General features: G+C 69.3%; 11 non-coding genes across 11 annotated transcripts; all 11 read left to right on the plus strand.

Annotated features, from left to right (window-relative positions):
• Positions 1-378: 378 nt before the first annotated feature.
• On the plus strand, positions 379-498 carry LOC144456157 (5S ribosomal RNA). Its single transcript, XR_013485068.1, has one exon. It is a non-coding gene; the product is annotated as a 5S ribosomal RNA (ribosomal RNA).
• Positions 499-1224: 726 nt separating this feature from the next.
• On the plus strand, positions 1225-1343 carry LOC144456134 (5S ribosomal RNA). The gene has a single exon (XR_013485044.1). It is a non-coding gene; the product is annotated as a 5S ribosomal RNA (ribosomal RNA).
• A 1076-nt stretch (positions 1344-2419) lies between these two features.
• Positions 2420-2539, plus strand: LOC144456158 (5S ribosomal RNA). Its single transcript, XR_013485069.1, has one exon. It is a non-coding gene; the product is annotated as a 5S ribosomal RNA (ribosomal RNA).
• Positions 2540-3266: 727 nt separating this feature from the next.
• On the plus strand, positions 3267-3385 carry LOC144456145 (5S ribosomal RNA). The gene has a single exon (XR_013485056.1). It is a non-coding gene; the product is annotated as a 5S ribosomal RNA (ribosomal RNA).
• A 1077-nt stretch (positions 3386-4462) lies between these two features.
• On the plus strand, positions 4463-4581 carry LOC144456156 (5S ribosomal RNA). Its single transcript, XR_013485067.1, has one exon. It is a non-coding gene; the product is annotated as a 5S ribosomal RNA (ribosomal RNA).
• A 1077-nt stretch (positions 4582-5658) lies between these two features.
• LOC144456160 (5S ribosomal RNA) lies at positions 5659-5777 on the plus strand. Its single transcript, XR_013485071.1, has one exon. It is a non-coding gene; the product is annotated as a 5S ribosomal RNA (ribosomal RNA).
• A 1076-nt stretch (positions 5778-6853) lies between these two features.
• LOC144456149 (5S ribosomal RNA) lies at positions 6854-6973 on the plus strand. Its single transcript, XR_013485060.1, has one exon. It is a non-coding gene; the product is annotated as a 5S ribosomal RNA (ribosomal RNA).
• A 1076-nt stretch (positions 6974-8049) lies between these two features.
• On the plus strand, positions 8050-8169 carry LOC144456150 (5S ribosomal RNA). Its single transcript, XR_013485061.1, has one exon. It is a non-coding gene; the product is annotated as a 5S ribosomal RNA (ribosomal RNA).
• A 725-nt stretch (positions 8170-8894) lies between these two features.
• On the plus strand, positions 8895-9013 carry LOC144456161 (5S ribosomal RNA). The gene has a single exon (XR_013485072.1). It is a non-coding gene; the product is annotated as a 5S ribosomal RNA (ribosomal RNA).
• Positions 9014-10088: 1075 nt separating this feature from the next.
• On the plus strand, positions 10089-10208 carry LOC144456151 (5S ribosomal RNA). The gene has a single exon (XR_013485062.1). It is a non-coding gene; the product is annotated as a 5S ribosomal RNA (ribosomal RNA).
• A 1081-nt stretch (positions 10209-11289) lies between these two features.
• LOC144456135 (5S ribosomal RNA) lies at positions 11290-11408 on the plus strand. The gene has a single exon (XR_013485045.1). It is a non-coding gene; the product is annotated as a 5S ribosomal RNA (ribosomal RNA).
• Positions 11409-12243: the final 835 nt, after the last annotated feature.

Below are 12243 nucleotides of genomic sequence, written 5' to 3' on the forward strand. Positions count from 1 at the left end.
CCCTGGCCAGCCTAGATGGCGAGCTTGGGTGCAGGCAGCATCGGCGTGTCTTGGGCCGGGGCCGGGGCCGGGGCAGTTTGGAAGAAGGGGCGGGCGGTCCGGCCAGCCCGTTGGTGTGTTGCGGGCCCGAGTGCCGGCTGCCGTCTGAATGGCCAGGCGCTGTTGGGGCGCGCGAGCGGGCGAGGCGTGTTGGGGTGGTCAGGGAGGGGGGCGTGGTGTGTCCCCGGGCCGGGAGCGGACCGGAGAGGGACCCGGGCTTGCGGTGGCCTGGGGGAGGGATTGGCCCGGACAGCAGCGCAGAGCCCCGCGCGCAGGCAGGCGGCGCAAAAGCGTGCGCGGCGGCGCGAGCTCTTGGGGCTGCCAGGAGAATGGCAGAGCGTCTACGGCCATACCACCCTGAACGCGCCCGATCTCGTCTGATCTCGGAAGCTTAAGCAGGGTCGGGCCTGGTTAGTACTTGGTTGGGAGACCGCCTGGGAATACCGGGTGCTGTAGGCTTTTTCTTTTTTTTTGCCCACCCTTTTTTTCCTAGGGGTCCAGCCCCACGCCCGCCCGGACAGCTCCAGACCCTCTCTCGGCCGCCCTGGCAAGCGTGGTGCCCACGCCCACTTGCCACCAAGACCCTCCCCGCACGCTCTCCACTGAACAGCAGTCCAGTCGCTTCTTCGCCGTGTGCTTCTTGGGTTTTCTTTCGGTATGGCTTCCCCCGTTTGAGGGGGCTGGCACGCGGAGCGTCTCTGGCAAGCGGAAGCTTGGCGCTGGGGAGCCAAGGAAAGGGCCAGGAAGGGCCCTGCCGAGCCGGAGCCCCCAGGCGAAGGGGGCAGAAGACGAGGTGTGCGTGGGCACGCGGACGCGCTAGGGACAGGCTGAAGAGGACGCACGGGGCAGAGCGTGTCTTGGGCCGGGGCCGGGGCCGGGGCAGTTTGGAAGAAGGGGCGGGCGGTCCGGCCAGCCCGTTGGTGTGTTGCGGGCCCGAGTGCCGGCTGCCGTCTGAATGGCCAGGCGCTGTTGGGGCGCGCGAGCGGGCGAGGCGTGTTGGGGTGGTCAGGGAGGGGGGCGTGGTGTGTCCCCGGGCCGGGAGCGGACCGGAGAGGGACCCGGGCTTGCGGTGGCCTGGGGGAGGGATTGGCCCGGACAGCAGCGCAGAGCCCCGCGCGCAGGCAGGCGGCGCAAAAGCGTGCGCGGGCGGCGCGAGCTCTTGGGCTGCCAGGAGAATGGCAGAGCGTCTACGGCCATACCACCCTGAACGCGCCCGATCTCGTCTGATCTCGGAAGCTAAGCAGGGTCGGGCCTGGTTAGTACTTGGATGGGAGACCGCCTGGGAATACCGGGTGCTGTAGGCTTTTTCTTTTTTTTTGCCCACCCTTTTTTTCCTAGGGGTCCAGCCCCACGCCCGCCCGGACAGCTCCAGACCCTCTCTCGGCCGCCCTGGCAAGCGTGGTGCCCACGCCCACTTGCCACCAAGACCCTCCCCGCACGCTCTCCACTGAACAGCAGTCCAGTCGCTTCTTCGCCGTGTGCTTCTTGGGTTTTCTTTCGGTATGGCTTCCCCCGTTTGAGGGGCTGGCACGCGGAGCGTCTCTGGCAAGCGGAAGCTTGGCGCTGGGGAGCCAAGGAAAGGGCCAGGAAGGGCCCTGCCGAGCCGGAGCCCCCAGGCGAAGGGGGCAGAAGACGAGGTGTGCGTGGGCACGCGGACGCGCTAGGGACAGGCTGAAGAGGACGCACGGGGCAGAGCGAAGGCCCTGGGCTGACCCAGGGATTGGGAGCGGCTTCCTCTAGAGGAAGGTGGGCTCTTCGGTGGCCCTTGGAGGAAGCCAAAGGAGGCAGGAGGCTCCCCGGAGCAGGCAGAGCGTTGCACAGGCGGGCAAGAAGTTGCACCGGGAAGTGGCCAGAGCTGGGGACGAGCAGCGTGTGGCTCGCGCGGGAGTGGGACCCGGGCGTGGCGCGGCCCGCAGAGGAGAGCTTGAGAGAGCGCCGGGACCGCTGGCCCGGCACGCGGGGGCAGGCTCCGCGCTCCCTGCTGAGCGCTGCGCGCTGGGCCCTGGCCAGCCTAGATGGCGAGCTTGCGGTGCAGGCAGCATCGGCGTGTCTTGGGCCGGGGCCGGGGCCGGGGCAGTTTGGAAGAAGGGGCGGGCGGTCCGGCCAGCCCGTTGGTGTGTTGCGGGCCCGAGTGCCGGCTGCCGTCTGAATGGCCAGGCGCTGTTGGGGCGCGCGAGCGGGCGAGGCGTGTTGGGGTGGTCAGGGAGGGGGGCGTGGTGTGTCCCCGGGCCGGGAGCGGACCGGAGAGGGACCCGGGCTTGCGGTGGCCTGGGGGAGGGATTGGCCCGGACAGCAGCGCAGAGCCCCGCGCGCAGGCAGGCGGCGCAAAAGCGTGCGCGGGCGGCGCGAGCTCTTGGGGCTGCCAGGAGAATGGCAGAGCGTCTACGGCCATACCACCCTGAACGCGCCCGATCTCGTCTGATCTCGGAAGCTTAAGCAGGGTCGGGCCTGGTTAGTACTTGGTTGGGAGACCGCCTGGGAATACCGGGTGCTGTAGGCTTTTTCTTTTTTTTTGCCCACCCTTTTTTTCCTAGGGGTCCAGCCCCACGCCCGCCCGGACAGCTCCAGACCCTCTCTCGGCCGCCCTGGCAAGCGTGGTGCCCACGCCCACTTGCCACCAAGACCCTCCCCGCACGCTCTCCACTGAACAGCAGTCCAGTCGCTTCTTCGCCGTGTGCTTCTTGGGTTTTCTTTCGGTATGGCTTCCCCCGTTTGAGGGGCTGGCACGCGGAAGCGTCTCTGGCAAGCGGAAGCTTGGCGCTGGGGAGCCAAGGAAAGGGCCAGGAAGGGCCCTGCCGAGCCGGAGCCCCCAGGCGAAGGGGGCAGAAGACGAGGTGTGCGTGGGCACGCGGACGCGCTAGGGACAGGCTGAAGAGGACGCACGGGGCAGAGCGTGTCTTGGGCCGGGGCCGGGGCCGGGGCAGTTTGGAAGAAGGGGCGGGCGGTCCGGCCAGCCCGTTGGTGTGTTGCGGGCCCGAGTGCCGGCTGCCGTCTGAATGGCCAGGCGCTGTTGGGGCGCGCGAGCGGGCGAGGCGTGTTGGGGTGGTCAGGGAGGGGGGCGTGGTGTGTCCCCGGGCCGGGAGCGGACCGGAGAGGGACCCGGGCTTGCGGTGGCCTGGGGGAGGGATTGGCCCGGACAGCAGCGCAGAGCCCCGCGCGCAGGCAGGCGGCGCAAAAGCGTGCGCGGGCGGCGCGAGCTCTTGGGGCTGCCAGGAGAATGGCAGAGCGTCTACGGCCATACCACCCTGAACGCGCCCGATCTCGTCTGATCTCGGAAGCTAAGCAGGGTCGGGCCTGGTTAGTACTTGGATGGGAGACCGCCTGGGAATACCGGGTGCTGTAGGCTTTTTCTTTTTTTTTGCCCACCCTTTTTTTCCTAGGGGTCCAGCCCCACGCCCGCCCGGACAGCTCCAGACCCTCTCTCGGCCGCCCTGGCAAGCGTGGTGCCCACGCCCACTTGCCACCAAGACCCTCCCCGCACGCTCTCCACTGAACAGCAGTCCAGTCGCTTCTTCGCCGTGTGCTTCTTGGGTTTTCTTTCGGTATGGCTTCCCCCGTTTGAGGGGGCTGGCACGCGGAGCGTCTCTGGCAAGCGGAAGCTTGGCGCTGGGGAGCCAAGGAAAGGGCCAGGAAGGGCCCTGCCGAGCCGGAGCCCCCAGGCGAAGGGGGCAGAAGACGAGGTGTGCGTGGGCACGCGGACGCGCTAGGGACAGGCTGAAGAGGACGCACGGGGCAGAGCGAAGGCCCTGGGCTGACCCAGGGATTGGGAGCGGCTTCCTCTAGAGGAAGGTGGGCTCTTCGGTGGCCCTTGGAGGAAGCCAAAGGAGGCAGGAGGCTCCCCGGAGCAGGCAGAGCGTTGCACAGGCGGGCAAGAAGTTGCACCGGGAAGTGGCCAGAGCTGGGGACGAGCAGCGTGTGGCTCGCGCGGGAGTGGGACCCGGGCGTGGCGCGGCCCGCAGAGGAGAGCTTGAGAGAGCGCCGGGACCGCTGGCCCGGCACGCGGGGGCAGGCTCCGCGCTCCCTGCTGAGCGCTGCGCGCTGGGCCCTGGCCAGCCTAGATGGCGAGCTTGGGGTGCAGGCAGCATCGGCGTGTCTTGGGCCGGGGCCGGGGCCGGGGCAGTTTGGAAGAAGGGGCGGGCGGTCCGGCCAGCCCGTTGGTGTGTTGCGGGCCCGAGTGCCGGCTGCCGTCTGAATGGCCAGGCGCTGTTGGGGCGCGCGAGCGGGCGAGGCGTGTTGGGGTGGTCAGGGAGGGGGGCGTGGTGTGTCCCCGGGCCGGGAGCGGACCGGAGAGGGACCCGGGCTTGCGGTGGCCTGGGGGAGGGATTGGCCCGGACAGCAGCGCAGAGCCCCGCGCGCAGGCAGGCGGCGCAAAAGCGTGCGCGGGCGGCGCGAGCTCTTGGGGCTGCCAGGAGAATGGCAGAGCGTCTACGGCCATACCACCCTGAACGCGCCCGATCTCGTCTGATCTCGGAAGCTAAGCAGGGTCGGGCCTGGTTAGTACTTGGATGGGAGACCGCCTGGGAATACCGGGTGCTGTAGGCTTTTTCTTTTTTTTTTGCCCACCCTTTTTTTCCTAGGGGTCCAGCCCCACGCCCGCCCGGACAGCTCCAGACCCTCTCTCGGCCGCCCTGGCAAGCGTGGTGCCCACGCCCACTTGCCACCAAGACCCTCCCCGCACGCTCTCCACTGAACAGCAGTCCAGTCGCTTCTTCGCCGTGTGCTTCTTGGGTTTTCTTTCGGTATGGCTTCCCCCGTTTGAGGGGGCTGGCACGCGGAGCGTCTCTGGCAAGCGGAAGCTTGGCGCTGGGGAGCCAAGGAAAGGGCCAGGAAGGGCCCTGCCGAGCCGGAGCCCCCAGGCGAAGGGGGCAGAAGACGAGGTGTGCGTGGGCACGCGGACGCGCTAGGGACAGGCTGAAGAGGACGCACGGGGCAGAGCGAAGGCCCTGGGCTGACCCAGGGATTGGGAGCGGCTTCCTCTAGAGGAAGGTGGGCTCTTCGGTGGCCCTTGGAGGAAGCCAAAGGAGGCAGGAGGCTCCCCGGAGCAGGCAGAGCGTTGCACAGGCGGGCAAGAAGTTGCACCGGGAAGTGGCCAGAGCTGGGGACGAGCAGCGTGTGGCTCGCGCGGGAGTGGGACCCGGGCGTGGCGCGGCCCGCAGAGGAGAGCTTGAGAGAGCGCCGGGACCGCTGGCCCGGCACGCGGGGGCAGGCTCCGCGCTCCCTGCTGAGCGCTGCGCGCTGGGCCCTGGCCAGCCTAGATGGCGAGCTTGGGTGCAGGCAGCATCGGCGTGTCTTGGGCCGGGGCCGGGGCCGGGGCAGTTTGGAAGAAGGGGCGGGCGGTCCGGCCAGCCCGTTGGTGTGTTGCGGGCCCGAGTGCCGGCTGCCGTCTGAATGGCCAGGCGCTGTTGGGGCGCGCGAGCGGGCGAGGCGTGTTGGGGTGGTCAGGGAGGGGGGCGTGGTGTGTCCCCGGGCCGGGAGCGGACCGGAGAGGGACCCGGGCTTGCGGTGGCCTGGGGGAGGGATTGGCCCGGACAGCAGCGCAGAGCCCCGCGCGCAGGCAGGCGGCGCAAAAGCGTGCGCGGGCGGCGCGAGCTCTTGGGGCTGCCAGGAGAATGGCAGAGCGTCTACGGCCATACCACCCTGAACGCGCCCGATCTCGTCTGATCTCGGAAGCTAAGCAGGGTCGGGCCTGGTTAGTACTTGGATGGGAGACCGCCTGGGAATACCGGGTGCTGTAGGCTTTTTCTTTTTTTTTGCCCACCCTTTTTTTCCTAGGGGTCCAGCCCCACGCCCGCCCGGACAGCTCCAGACCCTCTCTCGGCCGCCCTGGCAAGCGTGGTGCCCACGCCCACTTGCCACCAAGACCCTCCCCGCACGCTCTCCACTGAACAGCAGTCCAGTCGCTTCTTCGCCGTGTGCTTCTTGGGTTTTCTTTCGGTATGGCTTCCCCCGTTTGAGGGGGCTGGCACGCGGAGCGTCTCTGGCAAGCGGAAGCTTGGCGCTGGGGAGCCAAGGAAAGGGCCAGGAAGGGCCCTGCCGAGCCGGAGCCCCCAGGCGAAGGGGGCAGAAGACGAGGTGTGCGTGGGCACGCGGACGCGCTAGGGACAGGCTGAAGAGGACGCACGGGGCAGAGCGAAGGCCCTGGGCTGACCCAGGGATTGGGAGCGGCTTCCTCTAGAGGAAGGTGGGCTCTTCGGTGGCCCTTGGAGGAAGCCAAAGGAGGCAGGAGGCTCCCCGGAGCAGGCAGAGCGTTGCACAGGCGGGCAAGAAGTTGCACCGGGAAGTGGCCAGAGCTGGGGACGAGCAGCGTGTGGCTCGCGCGGGAGTGGGACCCGGGCGTGGCGCGGCCCGCAGAGGAGAGCTTGAGAGAGCGCCGGGACCGCTGGCCCGGCACGCGGGGGCAGGCTCCGCGCTCCCTGCTGAGCGCTGCGCGCTGGGCCCTGGCCAGCCTAGATGGCGAGCTTGGGTGCAGGCAGCATCGGCGTGTCTTGGGCCGGGGCCGGGGCCGGGGCAGTTTGGAAGAAGGGGCGGGCGGTCCGGCCAGCCCGTTGGTGTGTTGCGGGCCCGAGTGCCGGCTGCCGTCTGAATGGCCAGGCGCTGTTGGGGCGCGCGAGCGGGCGAGGCGTGTTGGGGTGGTCAGGGAGGGGGGCGTGGTGTGTCCCCGGGCCGGGAGCGGACCGGAGAGGGACCCGGGCTTGCGGTGGCCTGGGGGAGGGATTGGCCCGGACAGCAGCGCAGAGCCCCGCGCGCAGGCAGGCGGCGCAAAAGCGTGCGCGGGCGGCGCGAGCTCTTGGGGCTGCCAGGAGAATGGCAGAGCGTCTACGGCCATACCACCCTGAACGCGCCCGATCTCGTCTGATCTCGGAAGCTTAAGCAGGGTCGGGCCTGGTTAGTACTTGGATGGGAGACCGCCTGGGAATACCGGGTGCTGTAGGCTTTTTCTTTTTTTTTGCCCACCCTTTTTTTCCTAGGGGTCCAGCCCCACGCCCGCCCGGACAGCTCCAGACCCTCTCTCGGCCGCCCTGGCAAGCGTGGTGCCCACGCCCACTTGCCACCAAGACCCTCCCCGCACGCTCTCCACTGAACAGCAGTCCAGTCGCTTCTTCGCCGTGTGCTTCTTGGGTTTTCTTTCGGTATGGCTTCCCCCGTTTGAGGGGGCTGGCACGCGGAGCGTCTCTGGCAAGCGGAAGCTTGGCGCTGGGGAGCCAAGGAAAGGGCCAGGAAGGGCCCTGCCGAGCCGGAGCCCCCAGGCGAAGGGGGCAGAAGACGAGGTGTGCGTGGGCACGCGGACGCGCTAGGGACAGGCTGAAGAGGACGCACGGGGCAGAGCGAAGGCCCTGGGCTGACCCAGGGATTGGGAGCGGCTTCCTCTAGAGGAAGGTGGGCTCTTCGGTGGCCCTTGGAGGAAGCCAAAGGAGGCAGGAGGCTCCCCGGAGCAGGCAGAGCGTTGCACAGGCGGGCAAGAAGTTGCACCGGGAAGTGCCAGAGCTGGGGACGAGCAGCGTGTGGCTCGCGCGGGAGTGGGACCCGGGCGTGGCGCGGCCCGCAGAGGAGAGCTTGAGAGAGCGCCGGGACCGCTGGCCCGGCACGCGGGGGCAGGCTCCGCGCTCCCTGCTGAGCGCTGCGCGCTGGGCCCTGGCCAGCCTAGATGGCGAGCTTGGGGTGCAGGCAGCATCGGCGTGTCTTGGGCCGGGGCCGGGGCCGGGGCAGTTTGGAAGAAGGGGCGGGCGGTCCGGCCAGCCCGTTGGTGTGTTGCGGGCCCGAGTGCCGGCTGCCGTCTGAATGGCCAGGCGCTGTTGGGGCGCGCGAGCGGGCGAGGCGTGTTGGGGTGGTCAGGGAGGGGGGCGTGGTGTGTCCCCGGGCCGGGAGCGGACCGGAGAGGGACCCGGGCTTGCGGTGGCCTGGGGGAGGGATTGGCCCGGACAGCAGCGCAGAGCCCCGCGCGCAGGCAGGCGGCGCAAAAGCGTGCGCGGGCGGCGCGAGCTCTTGGGGCTGCCAGGAGAATGGCAGAGCGTCTACGGCCATACCACCCTGAACGCGCCCGATCTCGTCTGATCTCGGAAGCTTAAGCAGGGTCGGGCCTGGTTAGTACTTGGATGGGAGACCGCCTGGGAATACCGGGTGCTGTAGGCTTTTTCTTTTTTTTTGCCCACCCTTTTTTTCCTAGGGGTCCAGCCCCACGCCCGCCCGGACAGCTCCAGACCCTCTCTCGGCCGCCCTGGCAAGCGTGGTGCCCACGCCCACTTGCCACCAAGACCCTCCCCGCACGCTCTCCACTGAACAGCAGTCCAGTCGCTTCTTCGCCGTGTGCTTCTTGGGTTTTCTTTCGGTATGGCTTCCCCCGTTTGAGGGGGCTGGCACGCGGAGCGTCTCTGGCAAGCGGAAGCTTGGCGCTGGGGAGCCAAGGAAAGGGCCAGGAAGGGCCCTGCCGAGCCGGAGCCCCCAGGCGAAGGGGGCAGAAGACGAGGTGTGCGTGGGCACGCGGACGCGCTAGGGACAGGCTGAAGAGGACGCACGGGGCAGAGCGTGTCTTGGGCCGGGGCCGGGGCCGGGGCAGTTTGGAAGAAGGGGCGGGCGGTCCGGCCAGCCCGTTGGTGTGTTGCGGGCCCGAGTGCCGGCTGCCGTCTGAATGGCCAGGCGCTGTTGGGGCGCGCGAGCGGGCGAGGCGTGTTGGGGTGGTCAGGGAGGGGGCGTGGTGTGTCCCCGGGCCGGGAGCGGACCGGAGAGGGACCCGGGCTTGCGGTGGCCTGGGGGAGGGATTGGCCCGGACAGCAGCGCAGAGCCCCCGCGCAGGCAGGCGGCGCAAAAGCGTGCGCGGGCGGCGCGAGCTCTTGGGGCTGCCAGGAGAATGGCAGAGCGTCTACGGCCATACCACCCTGAACGCGCCCGATCTCGTCTGATCTCGGAAGCTAAGCAGGGTCGGGCCTGGTTAGTACTTGGATGGGAGACCGCCTGGGAATACCGGGTGCTGTAGGCTTTTTCTTTTTTTTTGCCCACCCTTTTTTTCCTAGGGGTCCAGCCCCACGCCCGCCCGGACAGCTCCAGACCCTCTCTCGGCCGCCCTGGCAAGCGTGGTGCCCACGCCCACTTGCCACCAAGACCCTCCCCGCACGCTCTCCACTGAACAGCAGTCCAGTCGCTTCTTCGCCGTGTGCTTCTTGGGTTTTCTTTCGGTATGGCTTCCCCCGTTTGAGGGGGCTGGCACGCGGAGCGTCTCTGGCAAGCGGAAGCTTGGCGCTGGGGAGCCAAGGAAAGGGCCAGGAAGGGCCCTGCCGAGCCGGAGCCCCCAGGCGAAGGGGGCAGAAGACGAGGTGTGCGTGGGCACGCGGACGCGCTAGGGACAGGCTGAAGAGGACGCACGGGGCAGAGCGAAGGCCCTGGGCTGACCCAGGGATTGGGAGCGGCTTCCTCTAGAGGAAGGTGGGCTCTTCGGTGGCCCTTGGAGGAAGCCAAAGGAGGCAGGAGGCTCCCCGGAGCAGGCAGAGCGTTGCACAGGCGGGCAAGAAGTTGCACCGGGAAGTGCCCAGAGCTGGGGACGAGCAGCGTGTGGCTCGCGCGGGAGTGGGACCCGGGCGTGGCGCGGCCCGCAGAGGAGAGCTTGAGAGAGCGCCGGGACCGCTGGCCCGGCACGCGGGGCAGGCTCCGCGCTCCCTGCTGAGCGCTGCGCGCTGGGCCCTGGCCAGCCTAGATGGCGAGCTTGGGGTGCAGGCAGCATCGGCGTGTCTTGGGCCGGGGCCGGGGCCGGGGCAGTTTGGAAGAAGGGGCGGGCGGTCCGGCCAGCCCGTTGGTGTGTTGCGGGCCCGAGTGCCGGCTGCCGTCTGAATGGCCAGGCGCTGTTGGGGCGCGCGAGCGGGCGAGGCGTGTTGGGGTGGTCAGGGAGGGGGGCGTGGTGTGTCCCCGGCCGGGAGCGGACCGGAGAGGGACCCGGGCTTGCGGTGGCCTGGGGGAGGGATTGGCCCGGACAGCAGCGCAGAGCCCCGCGCGCAGGCAGGCGGCGCAAAAGCGTGCGCGGGCGGCGCGAGCTCTTGGGGCTGCCAGGAGAATGGCAGAGCGTCTACGGCCATACCACCCTGAACGCGCCCGATCTCGTCTGATCTCGGAAGCTTAAGCAGGGTCGGGCCTGGTTAGTACTTGGATGGGAGACCGCCTGGGAATACCGGGTGCTGTAGGCTTTTTCTTTTTTTTTGCCCACCCTTTTTTTCCTAGGGGTCCAGCCCCACGCCCGCCCGGACAGCTCCAGACCCTCTCTCGGCCGCCCTGGCAAGCGTGGTGCCCACGCCCACTTGCCACCAAGACCCTCCCCGCACGCTCTCCACTGAACAGCAGTCCAGTCGCTTCTTCGCCGTGTGCTTCTTGGGTTTTCTTTCGGTATGGCTTCCCCCGTTTGAGGGGGCTGGCACGCGGAGCGTCTCTGGCAAGCGGAAGCTTGGCGCTGGGGAGCCAAGGAAAGGGCCAGGAAGGGCCCTGCCGAGCCGGAGCCCCCAGGCGAAGGGGGCAGAAGACGAGGTGTGCGTGGGCACGCGGACGCGCTAGGGACAGGCTGAAGAGGACGCACGGGGCAGAGCGAAGGCCCTGGGCTGACCCAGGGATTGGGAGCGGCTTCCTCTAGAGGAAGGTGGGCTCTTCGGTGGCCCTTGGAGGAAGCCAAAGGAGGCAGGAGGCTCCCCGGAGCAGGCAGAGCGTTGCACAGGCGGGCAAGAAGTTGCACCGGGAAGTGCCAGAGCTGGGGACGAGCAGCGTGTGGCTCGCGCGGAGTGGGACCCGGGCGTGGCGCGGCCCGCAGAGGAGAGCTTGAGAGAGCGCCGGGACCGCTGGCCCGGCACGCGGGGGCAGGCTCCGCGCTCCCTGCTGAGCGCTGCGCGCTGGGCCCTGGCCAGCCTAGATGGCGAGCTTGGGGTGCAGGCAGCATCGGCGTGTCTTGGGCCGGGGCCGGGGCCGGGGCCGGGGCAGTTTGGAAGAAGGGGCGGGCGGTCCGGCCAGCCCGTTGGTGTGTTGCGGGCCCGAGTGCCGGCTGCCGTCTGAATGGCCAGGCGCTGTTGGGGCGCGCGAGCGGGCGAGGCGTGTTGGGGTGGTCAGGGAGGGGGGCGTGGTGTGTCCCCGGGCCGGGAGCGGACCGGAGAGGGACCCGGGCTTGCGGTGGCCTGGGGGAGGGATTGGCCCGGACAGCAGCGCAGAGCCCCGCGCGCAGGCAGGCGGCGCAAAAGCGTGCGCGGGCGGCGCGAGCTCTTGGGGCTGCCAGGAGAATGGCAGAGCGTCTACGGCCATACCACCCTGAACGCGCCCGATCTCGTCTGATCTCGGAAGCTAAGCAGGGTCGGGCCTGGTTAGTACTTGGATGGGAGACCGCCTGGGAATACCGGGTGCTGTAGGCTTTTTCTTTTTTTTTGCCCACCCTTTTTTTCCTAGGGGTCCAGCCCCACGCCCGCCCGGACAGCTCCAGACCCTCTCTCGGCCGCCCTGGCAAGCGTGGTGCCCACGCCCACTTGCCACCAAGACCCTCCCCGCACGCTCTCCACTGAACAGCAGTCCAGTCGCTTCTTCGCCGTGTGCTTCTTGGGTTTTCTTTCGGTATGGCTTCCCCCGTTTGAGGGGGCTGGCACGCGGAGCGTCTCTGGCAAGCGGAAGCTTGGCGCTGGGGAGCCAAGGAAAGGGCCAGGAAGGGCCCTGCCGAGCCGGAGCCCCCAGGCGAAGGGGGCAGAAGACGAGGTGTGCGTGGGCACGCGGACGCGCTAGGGACAGGCTGAAGAGGACGCACGGGCAGAGCGAAGGCCCTGGGCTGACCCAGGGATTGGGAGCGGCTTCCTCTAGAGGAAGGTGGGCTCTTCGGTGGCCCTTGGAGGAAGCCAAAGGAGCAGGAGGCTCCCCGAGCAGCAGAGCGTTGCACAGGCGGGCAAGAAGTTGCACCGGGAAGTGCCAGAGCTGGGGACGAGCAGCGTGTGGCTCGCGCGGGAGTGGGACCCGGGCGTGGCGCGGCCCGCAGAGGAGAGCTTGAGAGAGCGCCGGGACCGCTGGCCCGGCACGCGGGGGCAGGCTCCGCGCTCCCTGCTGAGCGCTGCGCGCTGGGCCCTGGCCAGCCTAGATGGCGAGCTTGGGGTGCAGGCAGCATCGGCGTGTCTTGGGCCGGGGCCGGGGCCGGGGCAGTTTGGAAGAAGGGGCGGGCGGTCCGGCCAGCCCGTTGGTGTGTTGCGGGCCCGAGTGCCGGCTGCC

This window comes from Phascolarctos cinereus, unplaced genomic scaffold (assembly GCF_003287225.1).
Source record: "Phascolarctos cinereus isolate Bilbo 61053 unplaced genomic scaffold, phaCin_HiC Scaffold_359;HRSCAF=967, whole genome shotgun sequence".
NCBI lineage: Eukaryota > Metazoa > Chordata > Mammalia > Diprotodontia > Phascolarctidae > Phascolarctos > Phascolarctos cinereus.